General features: G+C 35.0%; 1 long non-coding RNA gene across 1 annotated transcript in view; it reads right to left on the bottom strand.

The window, feature by feature from the left end:
* LOC141551694 (uncharacterized) overlaps nucleotides 1-16,515 on the bottom strand; it is a 99,449-nt gene extending 82,934 nt beyond the window's left edge. The window contains exons 1-2 of the long non-coding RNA XR_012484932.1: nucleotides 16,296-16,515; nucleotides 4,317-4,399 (exon numbers count right to left, since the gene is read on the bottom strand). This is a non-coding gene — a long non-coding RNA (uncharacterized LOC141551694). The remainder of the gene's footprint in view (nucleotides 1-4,316; nucleotides 4,400-16,295) is intronic.
* Nucleotides 16,516-17,684: the final 1,169 nt, after the last annotated feature.

Raw genomic sequence — 17,684 nt, 5'->3', positions numbered from 1 at the left:
AAGCAAAACCCTGGTTTCTCCAACTCAAAATCTGAAACTCTTCCTAAGATAAGATACAACACCTTTTATTAACAGACAAATAATGATGGACTATATTTACGGATCACTCTGTTTTTGTTCTTTATTCCTCACCATTCTCTCAGCAGCTCTCTCACAATGTCTCAAAAAAAGGGCAAAAAAACCTAGTTAAGAAAAAGTCTGATAATTTCCTTCATTGTATATGTAATAGCATCCCTATATTTCTTTTAATCAGCGTATCATCTTGCATTTTTGTTGCTATTGTTGTTTACTATGTAGTTGTTTAAATGTGATCAAAGCTCAGCCTTCCTTCCAGCCCTGATGCATTTTGAACAGGCGACCACCAGGCGGGAGTAAAGGAGCATAATTTTGTTCCCAGTCCTCCATCTTGCACTAGGTTCCTCTCAGGATCACAGTCTGACTTTCTCTCTCTCTCTCTGTTTCCTTCCCTCCCTCCCTCTCTTCCTTCCTCCCTCTCTCCCTTCCTTCCATCTTTCCTTCCTTCCTCCCTTCCTTCCTTCCCTTTCTTCCTCCCTTCCTTCCTCCCTCCCTTCCTTCCTTCCTTCCTTCCTTCCTTCCTTCCTTCCTTCCTTCCTTCCTTCCTTCCTTCCTTCCTTCCCTCCCTCCCTCCCTCCCTCCCTCCCTCCCTCCTTTCCTTCCTTCCTTCCTTCCTTCCTTCCTTCCTTCCTTCCTTCCTTCTTTCCTTCCTTCCTTCCTTCCTTCCTTCCTTCCTTCCTTCCTTCCTTCCTTCCTTCCTTCCTTCCTTCCTTCCTTCCTTCCTTCCTTCCTTCCTTCCTTCCTTCCTTCCTTCCTTCCTTCCTTCCTTCCTTCCATATCGTGAATGTCTTGGGCAATCTTGTAGAATCTATGGACCCCCTTTTCAGAATTGTTTTATTTATTTATTGTAAATTCATAATCAAAGGAAAAGGAATATTTTAATTAGAATAGGGAAAATGTAAATTTTTTCCATTCAAATTCATGGAGTCTCTTAAAATCAGAGTCTATCAATATTTCATTAAAGCCCTTTGAAGTAGTGTAGAAAAGTACTTTAGAGATCACTTTGTTCATTACTTCATTTTAGAAGTATGGAAACTAAGATCCAGAGAGCTGAACAGTTCAAAATTATAAATTTGGATTTCACCTCCAGAGTGAGTACTTTTTGTTTTTGTTTTTCTCCTTCCTTAATACCATGCTACCTCTACCCATTCTTTGAAATTCTGCTAATTTCTGAGTTCCCACCCACAAAGGTAGATTGAGATCTGACAATAAGTGGGAAATTGGACTCTGATGCTTGAGGTCCCTTTCCACCTATAATTCTACACTATTAAAGCTCTATCTCTCAGACAATTTCTTTTCTATGACTCTTGTGGACTCCCCCTTTCTGCTCCTAAATGTGGATATGTTTTCAGTATTTGATAATTGACTTAACTTTTTTTCTTTTTTATATTCTATCTCTCAAAAGAACTCATATGCCCTCAAAGATTTAGCTCCTCTACCTACAAGATTGCCCAAACCTTCATCTCCAGCTCTGACTTTTTTCCCCCTAATTCTAATACTTTACCTTTAGAGTCCTAGTGGAAAATTTATATTTGAACATCTTAAGATTCAGTATTTGAAAACAAGATTCTTCAAAGTAGCTTCCTACCTAGATTTCTCCAGTTCAATAATAATAGCTAACAATTCAACTAAATTCAAAATCACAAAGATCATAAATTTGAAGCTAGAAAAGACCTTAAGAGATCAAAAGGCCCAACCTCTTTTGCATCTGAGCTTTAAAGAGATTATGTGATTTTGTCTAAAATCACACAAAATAGTCTCAGATGTGTCCATATGAATCCAGATCCTATGAATCTAAAAGATCCAACCACTTTGCAAACTGAGCTTTAAAAGAGATTATGTGATTTGTCTAAAAGTCATACAAATAGTCTCAGATCTGTCATTTTGAATCCAGATCCTATGAATCTAAATTCAATTAAACATCTCACTGCAGCATACTATCTCCCACAGACTCAATTCAACTATATAAACATTAAAATTCTATTAAATATAAGAAAGAAAAATAGACTGTTTTAAGCAGAAGTTGAGTATATGAAGATTAAAAAAAATGACAGTGATTTATCCCCAAATAACTTAAAAACCTAAGAGAAAATGATAAGGTACAGAAGGTAGTTCTTTACTTTTTTTATTGGCATTATATTTTTTTCAGCAACATTAAAATCATCTTTGATCCTTTCCTTTGCTTCTCTTATCGAGGGCATATTCTGTGTCCTGATGATTCTTCTTTTGAAGTATACCCTAAATATTTTTTCTTTTCTTTTAAAAAATCATTCCATTGATTAAAAAAAAATAAAATACCACAGACACTTCTTCCCAATAAATCCTGGTCCCACAGTAGAACTTTCCCTTATAACCAATAAAAACATTTTAGAAAAAACAAACCAACACAGTGACCATATCTGGCAGCAAACACAAACATTTTTGTATCCATGAATTTACTACATATCTACCAAATCAAGAAAAAACCAAGCTTCATTATCAATCTTTGGAAAGATTGATTTGGAAGATTGCATTTAAAGAAAATTTGAGGGGCAGCTAAGTAGTGCACTGGATAGAGCATCAGCCCTAAAGTCAGGAGGACCTGAGTTCAAATTTGATTTCAAACACAAACACTTTCTAGTTGTGTGACCCTGCAAAAGTCACTTAACCCCAAATGCCTCAGCAAAAAGAGAGAAAAAAAGAGGAGAGAGAGAGAGAGAGAGAGAGAGAGAGAGAGAGAGAGAGAGAGAGAGAGATTTGATGAGCATAACTTGATCCAAATCATTGATAAAAATATTAAATGGCATAGGTTCAACATATCCTTTGAATATTACTTCCTCTACTGATTTTGGATCAGTATTTTATCAGAGATGTTTGATATAATGATTTTCACTCCAGTCCTCTGCACGTGGTAAATTCCTTTATTTTAGCTGCCTTTCCATTCCTACTGCTATTTTGTCTAGTCTAATCTAATCTTGTCTAGTTCTTTGTCATTTCACACCTATTCTACTACTAACAATACAGATTTATTCAGTGAAACATTCTTCACAATTTAACTTTGAGGGAGATGATACAAGGATTATTATCCCAATTTTAGAGATAGGAAAACTAAAATGAACAGAGCTAGAAGAACCATGTTTCAAAAAATGAGAATAAAACATTCTTCTCATCTTCTGACAAAAGGTGATGAATTTAAATGCAGAGGGAAATAGTAGTTTTCAGTCATATCTACTATGAGGATTTGATTTATTATACTGTATGTTTAAAATATTTGCTACTTGAAAACATAAAAAACTGTTGTTTTTTTTTTTTCTACAGTAAACATTAGAGATAGGATTCAAACTCAAAGTCTCTCCTGACTTCAAATCTAGGGCTTGGTTGATTATACACTATGCTGTCTTTCAGTGGTATTTGTATCCACAGTATTGAACACATTCTCCTATTTGCAATAAATGGTAATAATAATTCTATAACTTAAAAAAACATTTTCCTTATAATTCTTGGGATAAGTAGTGAAATAATTTATGGAATTATAGAATCTCAGAGTTGAGAAAGACAAGTGATGTTACTCAGAGTTGAAAGAGACAAGTGATGTTACCTATTCCAACACTAATTAGAACACAAAAATTCCTCTATGACCCTACCAACTAGTAATCACCCAGCCTCCATTTGAATATATCTGGAAATTTCATTATCTTAGAAGGCAATTTATTTCACTTGTGGAAAGACTGAATTATTAGGAAAGTTTTTTCTTCCTTAATGTGAGCTTAAGTATTTCCCTTTCATAATTTGTACTTATTGGTCATCATTCTACTCCCCTGGGCCAAACAAAACTAGTCTTTAATCTCCCATGACAAGTCTTTAAATTCTGGGAGGTTGTGATGATCTCTAATCTTCTCTACTCTGGCCAAAACATACCAGGTTCTTTGTATTTATCTTAAATAGCATGAATTCTAGGCCCTGTAATATCCTTTAATAGCCACTCTTCTGAACACTGCCCAGATTAATAATATTCTTCTCAAAATATGTTGCCCAGAACTGAACACAATCTTCCAGTGAAGTTTGATGAGAAAAAAATACAGTGGAACTATCACCTCCATCATTGGGAAATAGAATGAATTACCCATTCCCCCAACACATTTGTTCATTCTTAATCATTCATCTCTTTCTCCTTTTTCTCTGCTCACCATAGACTAAAATGTGTGTTTTATTTGTCTTTTAAAATAAAAACTTTCTTAATAGAAAATTATCTTTTTACTTACCTGTGAAGTACTTGGCTTGCTCATTCCTTCTGATACTATTTATGGAAGGAAGTAAAGGATTTGAAGGAGGAACTCTCCAGTTCCTGAAACATAGATTAAAGATTAGAAAATATTTATGTTATTATTCTATTTTATTGGAAGTGGGGGTATTCAATAGTACTCTTTTATCTTATTTCAAAAGCACATACTCTTGTCTTTCAAATTATTTATACTTGAAGATCACATGCATTTCATTTTCCTTGTAGGCATCCTTGGATTGGTCATAAGGGATTAACCTAAATTTGTGGTAAAATGCAAGAAATACTACAAGTTGCAACTGGATTTTTCAAATCCTCAGGTATTCTCCACCTTCTTAATGATCAAGATCTCGATCCCTATCTTGATCTCTATCCTTAACTCTAAAGTCATTACTTTTGTATGTTCTAAGAATTCTGGTTTTTGTGTTCCTGACTTGGCTTATTGACTCACTATGGTCCTAATTTTGCTTTCTGGTTTTTGTAGTTGCCTTACTTGCAAAATTGATCAAATGTGGTCTGCAGCCTGATTCTGCAAAAAGACACAACTTAAAAAAAAACAAAAACAGTAATGACAAAAAGGCATAGCTTTTTAAAATAAGTGCCCCAAGAAGCAGAGACCTCAGATCTCCTTTCTTTGAGCCCTGTCATGCAGACACAAAGCCAAGCCACAAATAAGAAGTCACATGTGTCATACTGCAAAACACAATTTTGTCATAGAAAAATAAGATTTAAAATTGTATTTATTTTGAAGTAAAGGTAAAATAAAGTTATAGTTCTTTACATTGCGCTTTTTGTTTTATTTTGAACAGCATTTTGAACATTATTTTTCCCCCAGTTACGTGTCAAGAAAATTTTTAGCATTCATTTTTACAATTTGAATTTCAAATTTTTTTTCCTTCCCTCCCTCTCTTTCTTTCTCTCTTCCAAAGATGGCAGGTAGTTTAATATGGTTTATAGATGTGCTGCACGGAAAACATTTCCACATTAGGTACAGCTATAAAAGAATTTTGTTTTCTTGTCAAGTTATAATGAGAAAATTTCACTATATACTCTAACAAATGAGAAGATCTTTCATGACATGCTTTGTTGTGTTTTGTTTAAGCAAAATGACAGATGTGTCAAGGCATCCTTAAACTTTGCTTGAAGGAATTACAGAAACAGAAGCATCAAGGAACCTTTTCAAAAAGTCAAATGTTTTCCTCCTTGCCTCTGGCCAGGTGAATATGGATGACATATGTGACTAAAATAGCAACACTGCCAGAAATATCAGAATCTCTCTTGGTAGACTGATCTAGTGTTTGTTCACGTGTATGCTTAAGAAGTTGTTCTTTGTATCTAATGAAACTCTGTTTTGATGGGATTTGAGCCTATATCCTTTCATGTAATCCTCCATGGAGATGGAGAACAAGTAGTCAATGTTCTTCATTCATACTCATTCATGTGTGTGATTGCTGCTTGACACAATGAGAGAGCAGATTTACTAAATAACAGAGTTAATGATCTTGTACATAAATATGCTTCTATCTGAATAACTAGACCCAACTGGTTTTCTCCACCCCACTCTTGGCTTCTTCTTCAGCTATTTGTAATCTTGTGGGATTCCTTCTGTTTGTTGGGTGATCCATCTATTGTCCATTATTCTTTTTTCAATGACTAGACTCTGTTCAAGATAAACTCATTGTTCTTTCTTTCATTGCATTCTGGATGAACTCTAAATAACCATATGCTTTCCCCATTTAGCTATAGACCATCATCCCAATGCATAATGGATTACTATAGGTAATTTAATATTTTTTGTTCTGTTTTCACAGGCAATGGTGGGTCTCCATTTGTTTCAATAGATTTATCCCTTTAGTTTTTCTCATAGAGCTTAGATTTCCTATAAATCTATTAAATTTTTTGTTAATTTTACCTTCTCTCTAGGTGGCACAGTGGATAGAGCACCAGCCCTGAATTCAGGAGGACCCGAGTTCAAATTTGGTCTCAGACACTTAACACTTCCTATCTGTGTGACCCTGGCAAGTCACTTAACCCCAGCCTCAGGGGAAAATTTTTTTTTTTATCTTCTCTATAGATGTTTTAAATTTTTACAACAACCAAAATTTATGAAGCATGTATTTTATATAGGATGCTAGTCTAGGTACTAGGTAAAAAGATACAGGACACTATCCTCAAGTAGCTAAATTTCTTTAAAATATGCAGATCCAAACTGGATATAGTCTATAAGAATTTACTCTACTATGGAATATAATAGAGGAGTTAGTTTTATAATTTGGTATGTCATGCTTATATCATGCTTATATAGTATAATTGTTTATAGTTCTATTTTTTTTAAGAGTACAAGTTTTACCAAAGATGCAGCATTGAGTACCATATGATGTAAAAAAAAATTCTGAATCCATTCTCTTTCTTTGATACATTCTGGCTCTGTGACTAGATGGTACAATAATAAGCGTGCTAGACCTGGAACCAGAAAAATCTTAAGTTCAAATCTCACTCCAGACTCTTAATAACTATGTGACCCTGTTCAAGCCACTTAACCTCTGTCTATCTCAGTTTTCTTATCTGTAAAATATAAACTGGAACAGAACCTACTTCCCTGGATTGTTGTAAGGATAAAATGAGATAACATTTGTTCGATACTTTTTAAAACTTCAAACCACCAAAAAGAAAAGCTAGCTGCTATAATTTAATCTTTCAACCTTTCAACTGGATTATTCTGAGGATCAAATGAAATAGTATTTATAAAACACTTAGCATAGTGCCTGGAATGTAATGCTTAATAAATGCTTTCTTCCTCCTCTCTTCAATTTCTCCGGGCAAATTTCAAAGATCATAAAGTGTATGGTGATCTGTTTTGGTAGAATTTCTTCACCTGAAATTTATAGATGTTTGACTATTTATTGACACATATTGAGTAAGTACTCCATTTTGGCTTCTGGACCTCTTTTGAAAAAAAATTTTTTTTTTACCTTTGTGTTTACCTAATCCTTTTCTAGCTTATATTCATGCTTACTTTTTGAGTTTTAGTCTATTATAAATTTGCATGTTGATAATGTGATAAAGGCTTCTTTTCTCATCTAGAGAACTGAGTCAAATTTATAATACAAGTCATTCTTCAACTGATAAATGGATAAAGGATATAAACAGGCTGTTTTCAAATAAAGAAATCTATATTGAAATTTATATTTTGAAAAAAATGTTCTAAATCACTATTAGAGAAATGCAAATTAAAATTTTTATAAAACAAATCTATACCTATCAGATTAGCTAAAATGACAGAAAAGAAAAATGAAAAATGCTAGAGGGGATACAGGAAAACTGGGATGCTAACACCATGTTGATCGTATTGTGAATTGATCCAACCATTTTGGAGAGCAATTTGGAACTATGTCCAAAGGGCCCTAAAATTGTGGATACTCTTTGATCCAGCAGTACCACGGCTAGTTTTATATCCCAAAGAGTGAATTAAAAAAAAAGCTTGGGAGGGAAAAACCTACACATATAGAAATATTTATAGCAGAACTTTTGTGGTGCCTAAGAATTAGAAATTGAGGGGGTGCCCATTAATTGGGGAAAGTTGTCATTTATGATTGTGATAATTTTGGTACAGCATGAAAGTTCTGCCAAAAGCAGTAAAGGACATGGTTTGGCAGCAAGAATTTCCTAAGAAATGACTAGAGGAAAAAGGAAGGATAAAAATGAAGAAATGCTTGACATGGATTGAGAAGATGAGATAAGGTGAAGCTTTCCACAAAATTTATGATATGGTAGGAAGTGTTGTTATGTAGTCATTTTTGTCATGTTCAACTCTTTGTGACCCCATTTGGATTTTTTTTTTTGAAGATACTATAGTGGTTTGCTATTTCTTTCTCATTTTACAAATGAGGAAACAGGCATATAGGGTTAACTTGCCCAGATTCACATAGCTAATAAGTGTCTGAGATCCCATTTGAACTCAGGAAGATAAACATCAGGAAGATGAACTCAGGTGGTCTTTAAAAGAGACAAAAAAGCAAAAATAGATATAGGAAAAGGTCTGAGAAGGCAGTGGAGTTATGAGAATGGCTCCATTCAGCAGGAGGCTTGGTTAAAAGATGGTTAGAAACAAATTCTTACCAGGCTATTGACTAAAATACTCAACATTGATGTGTGTAACTGTGAGACTGTGATGCTATTTTTCTTCCACAATGTTCTTTACTGCCCTGAGAAAAAGAGGCTGTATACTGATTGTCTTTGCAGAATAAATAAATGCAAAATGACCACCTCAAACATTAGTGATGTAGAAAACATACATGCTTAGTCATTTTGAAGTCATATGGCAAAGCAAAACAAACACATATGGGTTGTAGAAGTGGGTCATAATGGATTGGAACCAATCCATTTCAGGTTTCATGGTAACCATAACAACATTGCTCCCACAGAACAATTTCATTTTTTAAAACGGGTAAAACTTCTAGTCTAATTCACATTGTTAACTGGAAATTTTTAAATTTCAAAGTTAATTCCTTTGACTCTCTTTAACATTCCCTGAGACAGCTATTAATACATTAAAATGCTTGTTGGTTGATTTATCAGATTTTCTGAACTTTTACTATAAGAAATTCCTGCTTTTTTGCCTCATTTTTATCATCTTCAGAAACTTCTGAAAAATTTTACCTACATCAACATGAGTTTCTTTTCCCTTCTGCCTATTATGTTATTTCCTTGTTTGGTGTATTCCCAAATATAGATGTTTCCTTTAAATCCTGCAGAAGACGGCTTGGTCTTCAACAGTTGAGAAATGAAAGAGACCGCCACACCAGAAGTTGTGTGGTACTAAGGTCTTGTATCCTTGTCACAACATAGCAAAAAATCTATATATCACTTCAGTGTCTGGAGGTAGTTCTCAATATCATGTTCTTAGGGCATCACTTATTTTGTCATAGATGCAGTAATTAAGCTATCCTCACTTATATTTCTACCTTTGAATTTTGAATCCAAGAGCGTAATGCCAATAGGATTTTTCTCTTTTCTCAGTTAAGGTCTTTTATTTGCAAATGTAGAAATAGAGAGATCTTAATTCTCAAAATCATCTAATGAATCTAGCCAGGGTTTAGGGAATGATATGTCTGACAATATGCGCCTTCTTATTCAGATGCAGTGATCAATAGATAAATAAATTAATGTTCATGAACTCTAGAACAGATTGTATGAAATATCCTTATTCAAAAGAGCAGTCCATTATGCCCTTTTAATATTCTTCACTCTGATGATGTTTTTTTTTTTAAGAGTTTATCCTTTCCTTAGTAAGTATTCACAGAACATTTCCATCTCACCTATTTTGAGTTCTACTGTTGTCTTAAGGTCTTTTAAATTTTTTTTTACTTTTTGCATTTTCTTAAAGAAACTTTTCATAGCCCTCACATGCCCCTGCTCTCTAAGGCAGTGTCCAACTTCACAATATTATTTCAAAGATAATTTAAGCCGAGTTGTATATCTGATTATATCTAGATATAATTTGAAGAATAGATGAGATTGCATAGAAATGGGGAGGATTATTCATTTTTATCCTCCAAACTTTATGGATCCTTATACCATGCTTGACAATTTAGCTCTAAAGAGGACCTCGGTGTCCAATACCTTATCTTGCTAGGTAATCTTCAGGAACTTCCTGAGACAATTCAAGTGGAAGTGGATTATTTTTCTGTCATGGCAATAGTAGACTGTTCAGGTTTCACAGGCATATAATGGTAAGATTAGCACAATGGCTCTGTAGCCATAAGTTTGATAGACCGTTTGATGCCTTTCCTCTTCTACTCTTTCCCTCCTTTCTTCATTTCTTCCTTCACTCCTTCCTTTCTTAAATAGTGTTTTTTTTTCTCAAATTACATGTAAAGACAATTTTAAACAGTCATTTAACAATATTTTTGAATTTGATATTCTCTCCCTTCTTCCTCCTTTACCTTTTCCTTAAAATGGTTTGACATAGATTATATATGTGCAATCATATAAAATATATTTACATATTAATTATATTATGAAAAAAACAGATGAAAAGGAAAAAAGCTCAAAAAAAGTAAAAATAGTATGCTTTGATCTATATTCAGACTCCATCAGTTCTTTCTCTGGATATGGACAGTGTTTTCCATCATGGGTCCTTTAGAATTTCCTTGGATCATTGTGTTGTTGCTGGGAGCTAAGTCATTCATAGTATATCATCACATAATGTTGCTATTACAATGGTTTCCTGGTTGTGCCCATTTCACTTTGCATCAATTCATATAAATCTTTCCAGTTTTTTTTCCCAGAAATCTACCTGCTCAGACATTTATTATAGTACAATAGTATTTCATTGCATTCATATTATGCAATTTGTTCAGCCTCTCCTCAACTGATGAACATCCTCTCACTTTCTAATTCTTTGCCTCTACAAAAAGAACTGCTACAAATATTTTTGCATGTAGGTCTTTTCTTCTTATGATGATTTATTTGGAATACAGACCTAGCAATAGTATTGCTGAATCAAAGAGTATGCACAGTTTGAATGCCCTTTGGACATAATTCCAAACTGCTCTCCAAAATGCTTGGATCAGTTTACAACTCCACCAATAATGCATTCATGTTCCAATTTTCCTACAATTTCTCCAACATACAGCATTTTCCTTTTCTGTCATGTTCATCACCAATCTGATTGGTGTAAGGTGGAACCTCAGAATTGTTTTAATGTGTATCTCTCTAATAGTGATTTAGAACACTTTTTCATGACTATATATATATATTTTGATTTCATTTGAAAACCTACCTGTTCATTCCTTTGAACATTTATCAATTGAGAATAATTTGTATTTTTATAAATTTGACTCATGACTCTATGTATTTCCCACACTTTTTTTCAAAGCTTTCCAAACACTGAGCTAGTTCTGTCCATATGTATATTAACCTCATCGTCTATGTAATGATGCCTTGGAGCATATACTGCAAACACAATTGAACTTATTCACAGCCTTGGAGAGTTCTCCATTTATTGGGACTATTGATTCCACATATTGATGGTATGGTGCTGGCTGGTGGAAGACTTCTGGTTTTTTTTTTCTTTTGGTCTTGATTATCAGTTCAAAAAACCAAATTGCTTCCACTTGAATTATCTCAGGAAGATCCTGAAAATTACCTGGCAAGATAAGGTACCAGGACACTGAAGTGCTCTCTAGAATTGAACTGCTAAGCATTTAATTTCTATTGAAGATAGTGCAACTCCAGTGGACTAGCTAGTGGCCCAAAAACCAAATCCACTCACACTTACCCAAAAGACTATTTTATTAATTCACAAAAAGTTCACAAGATGGTCAGAAAAAGCATCTAAAGATACTCTCAAGATATCTCTGAAGAACTTTAGTATTGCCCTGAGACATGGGAAATGCTAGCCCAAGACAGCTCAACCTGGATTTCTGCGTCCAAGAAAGTGCTCTATACTCCATGAGTAAAGCAGAATTGAAGAAGCACCAAAGAAAAATGAATTGTGCAAATCCAGAGCTGCTTCGACTCTAAATGTTCTATTGGACCACTTGAAACTAGTAATGTCATAGCTAAACCCTCACCCCAACATGGTGATGCCATTGGGCTTCTTTGGAAAAAAAAAAAAGGATGAACGACAACAGTAACCACATCATTTTACCATATAGAAGAAATTCAAACGGTCGCCTTCTGTCACTTCTCTGTAGTGTATCTATTTTCTCCTTCAGAACTTTAATATCTCAGTTTTTAAAAGAAATCACAAAGTTTAATTCCTTCCTCCAGCACTTTTGCTCATACATATGTAGATGCTGTGAGACCCAGGGTGCTTCATCGGTTCATGGGATTTATGGAAGGGAGAATCATTCATATTCTGGCCCCGAAGGGGAGAATCTCTCATACTCTTGATTGCCACAAGAATGTGGGCTGGGCTCACACTGTGATCATAACAATTCCTTCCTCTCATGGATATTTATGTGGACAGTCCTTTATAGTTAACAAACTGCTTTCACAATCCATGTTCTCAGTTGATCCTCTAACGATCTGTGAGGGATAACTCCAATATTCTGGAAGTTTTTCTCTTCTATCAAGCTTAAACCTGCCTTTTCCAGTATCCACCCAAAGCTCCTGGTTTTGCCCTCTTTGGTGCCCAACCAGAACAAAATCTAATCCCTCTTCCACATGGCAGCCCTTCAAATACTTGAGTAGAGCCATGTGTCCCCTATAAATCTTCCTTTATTCAGGCGAAACACACCTAGTTTCTTCAACTGCCAAATGGTGTTCACTTGAGACTTTTCCCTAAGCTAATTGCCTTCTTTAGATATTTTCCAGCTTATTAAGGAAGCTAGAAAGGACAATACATATAACATGCCCCTAGAGTCTTTGAGGACAAATGTAGACTCAGGCATTTCTTAGCTATGGGACCTTAAGCAAGTCACTTAAGTGCTGTCTGCCTCCATTTAGTCAACTATGAAATGTGGATAACAATGGCACCTACTTACTAGGATTGTTATGAGGATCAAATAATATAAGTGTAAAATGTTTATAGCACAGTGCCTGGAATATAGTAGGTGTTTAATAAATGCCTATTTCTTTCCTTATTAAGATTCTTCTTAAAATATAGTGTCCAGAATATTCTGTGATCTAAGCAGCACAGAACACAATGGAAGTGTCATTTCCTTATTTCTGAATGTTATGCTTTCATTAATATAGCATATAACATGGTAAGTCTTGACTCTCATGTCACCACCTTGGAGATTCATATAGTGCTTTACAGTGGCAAAAGTCCCCAGGTCTTTTTCAGATGGAACTTCTGAAATATTTCTACTAATTTATATTTGTTAATTTTCTAAACTCAGGTATAAGACTTAATAATCATCTCTATTAAATTTCATCTTAGTTACCAGTTAAGAGGCCTGTGAAAATGCTCTTATGAGCTTTTCTTCCTGTAATCATCTTCATCAAATTATTTTTGTATTTTCTGTTATAATTGGAGAGTATTATTTATGTTGAAGAGAGGAAGGGTTTCAGGATTGAATCAATTAGTCAGCAACTATTTATTATTGTTATATGGGTGACAAGAAGGGATTTTAGGACTAAGCTCAAACAGTCAATTAATCAGCCAGCATTTATGAACGGCCTACTATGTATCAGAACTGTGCTGAGCACTGGGATATAAATGTGAAAGAATAAAACTTCATTCTCTCTCTCTCTCTCTGTGTGTCTCTCTCTCTCTCTCTCTGTCTCTGTCTCTCTCTCTCTGTCTCTGTCTCTCTCTGTCTCTGTCTCTGTCTCTGTCTCTCTGTCTCTGTCTCTCTCTGTCTCTCTCTCTCTCTCTCTCTCTCTCTCTGTCTCTCTCTGTCTCTCTCTGTGTGTCTCTCTCTCTCTCTCTCTCTCTCTCTCTCTCTCTCTCTCTCTCTCTCTCTCTCTCTCTCTCTCTCTCTCTCTCTCTCTTTTTTGCTGAGGCAATTGGGGTTAAGTGACTTGCCTAGGGTCACACAGCCAGGAAGTGTTAAGTGTCTGAGGTTAGATTTGAACTCAGGTCTTCCTGAGCACCAGGGCTGGTGCTCTATTTACTGCGCCACCTAGATGCCCTCTAAAAACCATGCATTCTCAAAAAGCTTACATTTATTCAATGGGGAGACATGGATAAATGAAAGTATATGGAGAATAAATATACACAGAATAAATGCTAAATAAATACGTGGTAGGTAAGAAAGAGATTAACAATGGATTCCTGTAAAAGATGGTGATTAAACTGTATTTTTAAAGAAGTAAGGGATACTGGGAAATAGATATTGGGAAGGAGTCTGTTTCCAACTTGGTTAATGTGAAGGTATTGAAGAGTGATGAGGAGTGCCATGTGTGAGAAACAGAGAGAAAGACCAGCTTGGGCTGGACTTAAGAGAAAATAATATGAAGATAAGATGGACTGGGCCAGGATGTGAAGGGTTTTAGAAACCAAATATTTTGTTGTAAAGACAAAAGAGAGCTACCTCGCCTTTTTAGGAAACACTCATTAACATAGTTCCTCTCAAATGAAAAAAAAAGAAATTTCATGTATTCTTTAACTAAAACAACACTGTAGTATCTGAAGGGAGTAGAATCTTCATAAACCCTTATTATTTTTATTATTATCATATGTTTGCCCAGGAGATAATTCTTTGGAGACTAATTAGAAACAATGATCTTTTTACAGATTGTATTAGGATAGGGTACAAAGCAATGGCAATATTATTCTTCTTTTTTGTATATTTTCATTTACAAATTTCAATATAAACATAACTCCCCCATTTTTTAATGGAGGAATGGACTCCTTCCCAATGTCTACTTCCCAGAAACCATCACTTCTTTAAAGACACAGTTTAATAACCATCTTCTACAGGAATCCATTGCTATCTTCCCTGCCTACCTTGTATTTATTTAACATCTATTCTGTGTATATTTATTCTCCATATACTTTATCTGTACATGTCTCCCCACTGAGTGAAAATTCAAATCATAGTCAACAAAAGCAAGATTAACATAATGAATTCATTCCAACTGAAAGTGACTGCAATGCAATGATTATTTAATGTGAAATATTTAAATGACTAAGAATTTGAGTCATAGTAACTTGAAATTTGTTGTACTTGTTTGTCCTTCATTCTCAAAAAGGACCATAATATTAGGGAAATGGTTCCATGATATGCAAATAAATTGGATTTAAGTGAGGAAGAATTTTATAAAATCACCAGTCTCACTTTCTCCTCTGGAGCCATCTGGATCCAGTGGCAAGATATGGATCAGGAAGACTGGAGATGGTCCTGAATGCAGTAAGATACTTTAGACCTTTTTAAGCTAAGATCTTTAAGAGGTCTTAGTGTATTTGAGACTATGCTCATTTAGTGATTAAGGTTGGGTAAGAAATAAGGCAGAGAATGACCTCTTTTACCTAGATCAAAAAAATTCAATTCAGGAGGAGAATATCTTCAGGATTTCTGACCAAAACAAGAAAAAAAAATTCTATTAGCATTCGCTCTGAGCTAATCAGAAGGCAGAAAGGGAGGAAGGGAGGAGGGAGAGAGGGAGGAAGGAAGGAAGGGAAGAAAGAAAGGAAGAAAGGAAGGGAAGGAAGGGAGGGAAGAAGGGAGGAAGAGAGGGATAATAAGAGGGAGAAAAGGAGGTAAGGAGGGAGAAAAGAGGGAGAGAAGGAGGCAAGGGAGAAGAAAATGAGGAAGAGAAGGAAGAAAGGAAGAAGAAAAAAAGGAAGGAGAGAAGGAAAGAAGGAAGGAAGGAAGGGAAGAAGACAGGAAGGGAAGGAGAGAGGAAGGAAGGAGAGAAGGAAAGAAGGAAGGAAGGAAGGGAAGAAGACAGCAAGGGAAGGAGAGAGGAAGGAAGGAAGGAAGGGAAAGAAGGAAGAAAGAAAAGAGCTATGTTGCTCAACTGGTCAGTTCCAATTGGGTCCCAAGATTTAGAGCTAATAGGATCCTCAGACCATGTAATCCAAACCTCTCATTTTAAGGTTGGTCAAAGTGTCACCACCCAGAGAAGTGATCTAACTTGTCCAAAGTCATGCAGTTAGTAGGTATTGGGGACAGGATTTGAATCCATTTCCTGATTCCAAAATATTGACCTTTCCATTGTACCAATTTACCTTTTAAAGAAAATATTGGAAATCACTTTTGGTTTTCATTTATTCATCCGATGAATATTAAGTGACTAATATGAACATGATATTGTGAAACAAACACAAGGATCTAAAAGACACAAGATTTTCAATGTATAGCAGTGGGAAGACCTGTACACAAGTAATTATAATATAATTAGGTAAAAGAATGGTATGAATAAAATAAGAGTAGCTTAAAGGCAAGAGGTCATTTAACTATCATCAAGGTATCAGAAAACTGAAAGGGATCAATGAGATCTAATCCAACTCACTTATTTGACAGACAAGAAAAAAAAAAAAGGGAGGCACAGAGAAGGGAAATACCTTGCGCAGGTTTGCACAGATGGTCCGTTGTAAGTCAAATCTTGACACAGGTATGATCTTCCACCATACACAGTTGGTGTAGATTCAGGAGACAGATGAGTTCTGTCTTCCTGTTGCTTGCTGTGTTTTAATGAATATAAAGTGTGTAAAATCAAAGTCAAAAAATTTTTCCACATAAGGTATAACATGCACCATAATATCCGTTATATTTCTCAAGTCTGTTTGTTTTGGTAAGAATTCTATATTGTTTCCCAGGTGAAGGAATTTGGAATTCTCTCAAGTCGGTTGACCTTGATTCCAGCATATTCTGGATATCCATTCATATTTTCTTATGTTATGTGAGTTTTGTGACTATCTCGCCAGAAATCCTTTATTGATATCTACTAAAGTACTTGAAGGGCCTTCCTGTGCTTCTTCTCATATTTCATGAATAGCATAATAAATAGTAAGTCTATCCATCTGCAATCCCACACTCTCACCACATAACTAACCACCCACTTTACATGTTGGTGACTGTATACTTTTGTGTTTCTTCTTAGATAGCAGTCATTGTTGACAATATGCTGTGACCATGCATACTTCTACTGCCCTTTGGAGCCTTCAGATTTTGATTCCTCTGAGATCTGTTGCATTCCATGTAGCACCAATAAGAAAATACTGGTTTTTAAAAATAAAAACTTTCGTAGTAGACAGTAGATTGGGATTACAAAAAGCATAGCATCATTTCCTAAATACAACGCAGGTCAGTCTTTGTTTAAAATAAAAGCTCATTGTCCATGTGTACTGGACTGCTTGAGATTTATGATTGAAGAAGTATTTAGAGAATTAAGTTTATCACCTCTTATGGAAATTTATAGCAGTCAGAAGGGAAAGAGAAAAGAAAGAGTGAAGAGATAAAAAAAGCTGTAACCTTTGGGGGGCAAAAGAAACTATTGAATAGGATGAAGATAATTACATTTATCTGATACCTTCTATGTGCAAAGACTATGCTACCAATTATGTTATGTCTCATTTGATCCTCATCACAATTCTGAGGTAGGTGCCATCATTCTCCTCATGTTACAGGTGAGGAAACTGAGGCAAACAGCCATTAAGTGCAAGTGTCTGAGGCTGGATTTGGACTGTGATACTTGCTGCTTCATGTGAGAATTCAATCTGCCTTTTGAATTCTCTGAGGATGTGAGGAGCAAAAAGTTGATAAGAAGGCAAACACCATCTATAATCTAAGTACTAGCTGTACATAGTTATATACAACTATATAATTTATATATATGTGTGTATGTATACATTTCCATGTATATGTGTGGTTTTAGTTTATCACTTTGTAGGCAGCAACTATATGTGCATATACATATGTATATATGTGTATGTTTATATCCACCTGTATAT

This window comes from Sminthopsis crassicaudata, chromosome 1 (genome assembly GCF_048593235.1).
Source record: "Sminthopsis crassicaudata isolate SCR6 chromosome 1, ASM4859323v1, whole genome shotgun sequence".
Lineage (NCBI taxonomy): Eukaryota > Metazoa > Chordata > Mammalia > Dasyuromorphia > Dasyuridae > Sminthopsis > Sminthopsis crassicaudata.
Note: the sequence above shows the minus strand (reverse complement) of the source record. Positions and strands in the feature narration are given on the sequence as shown.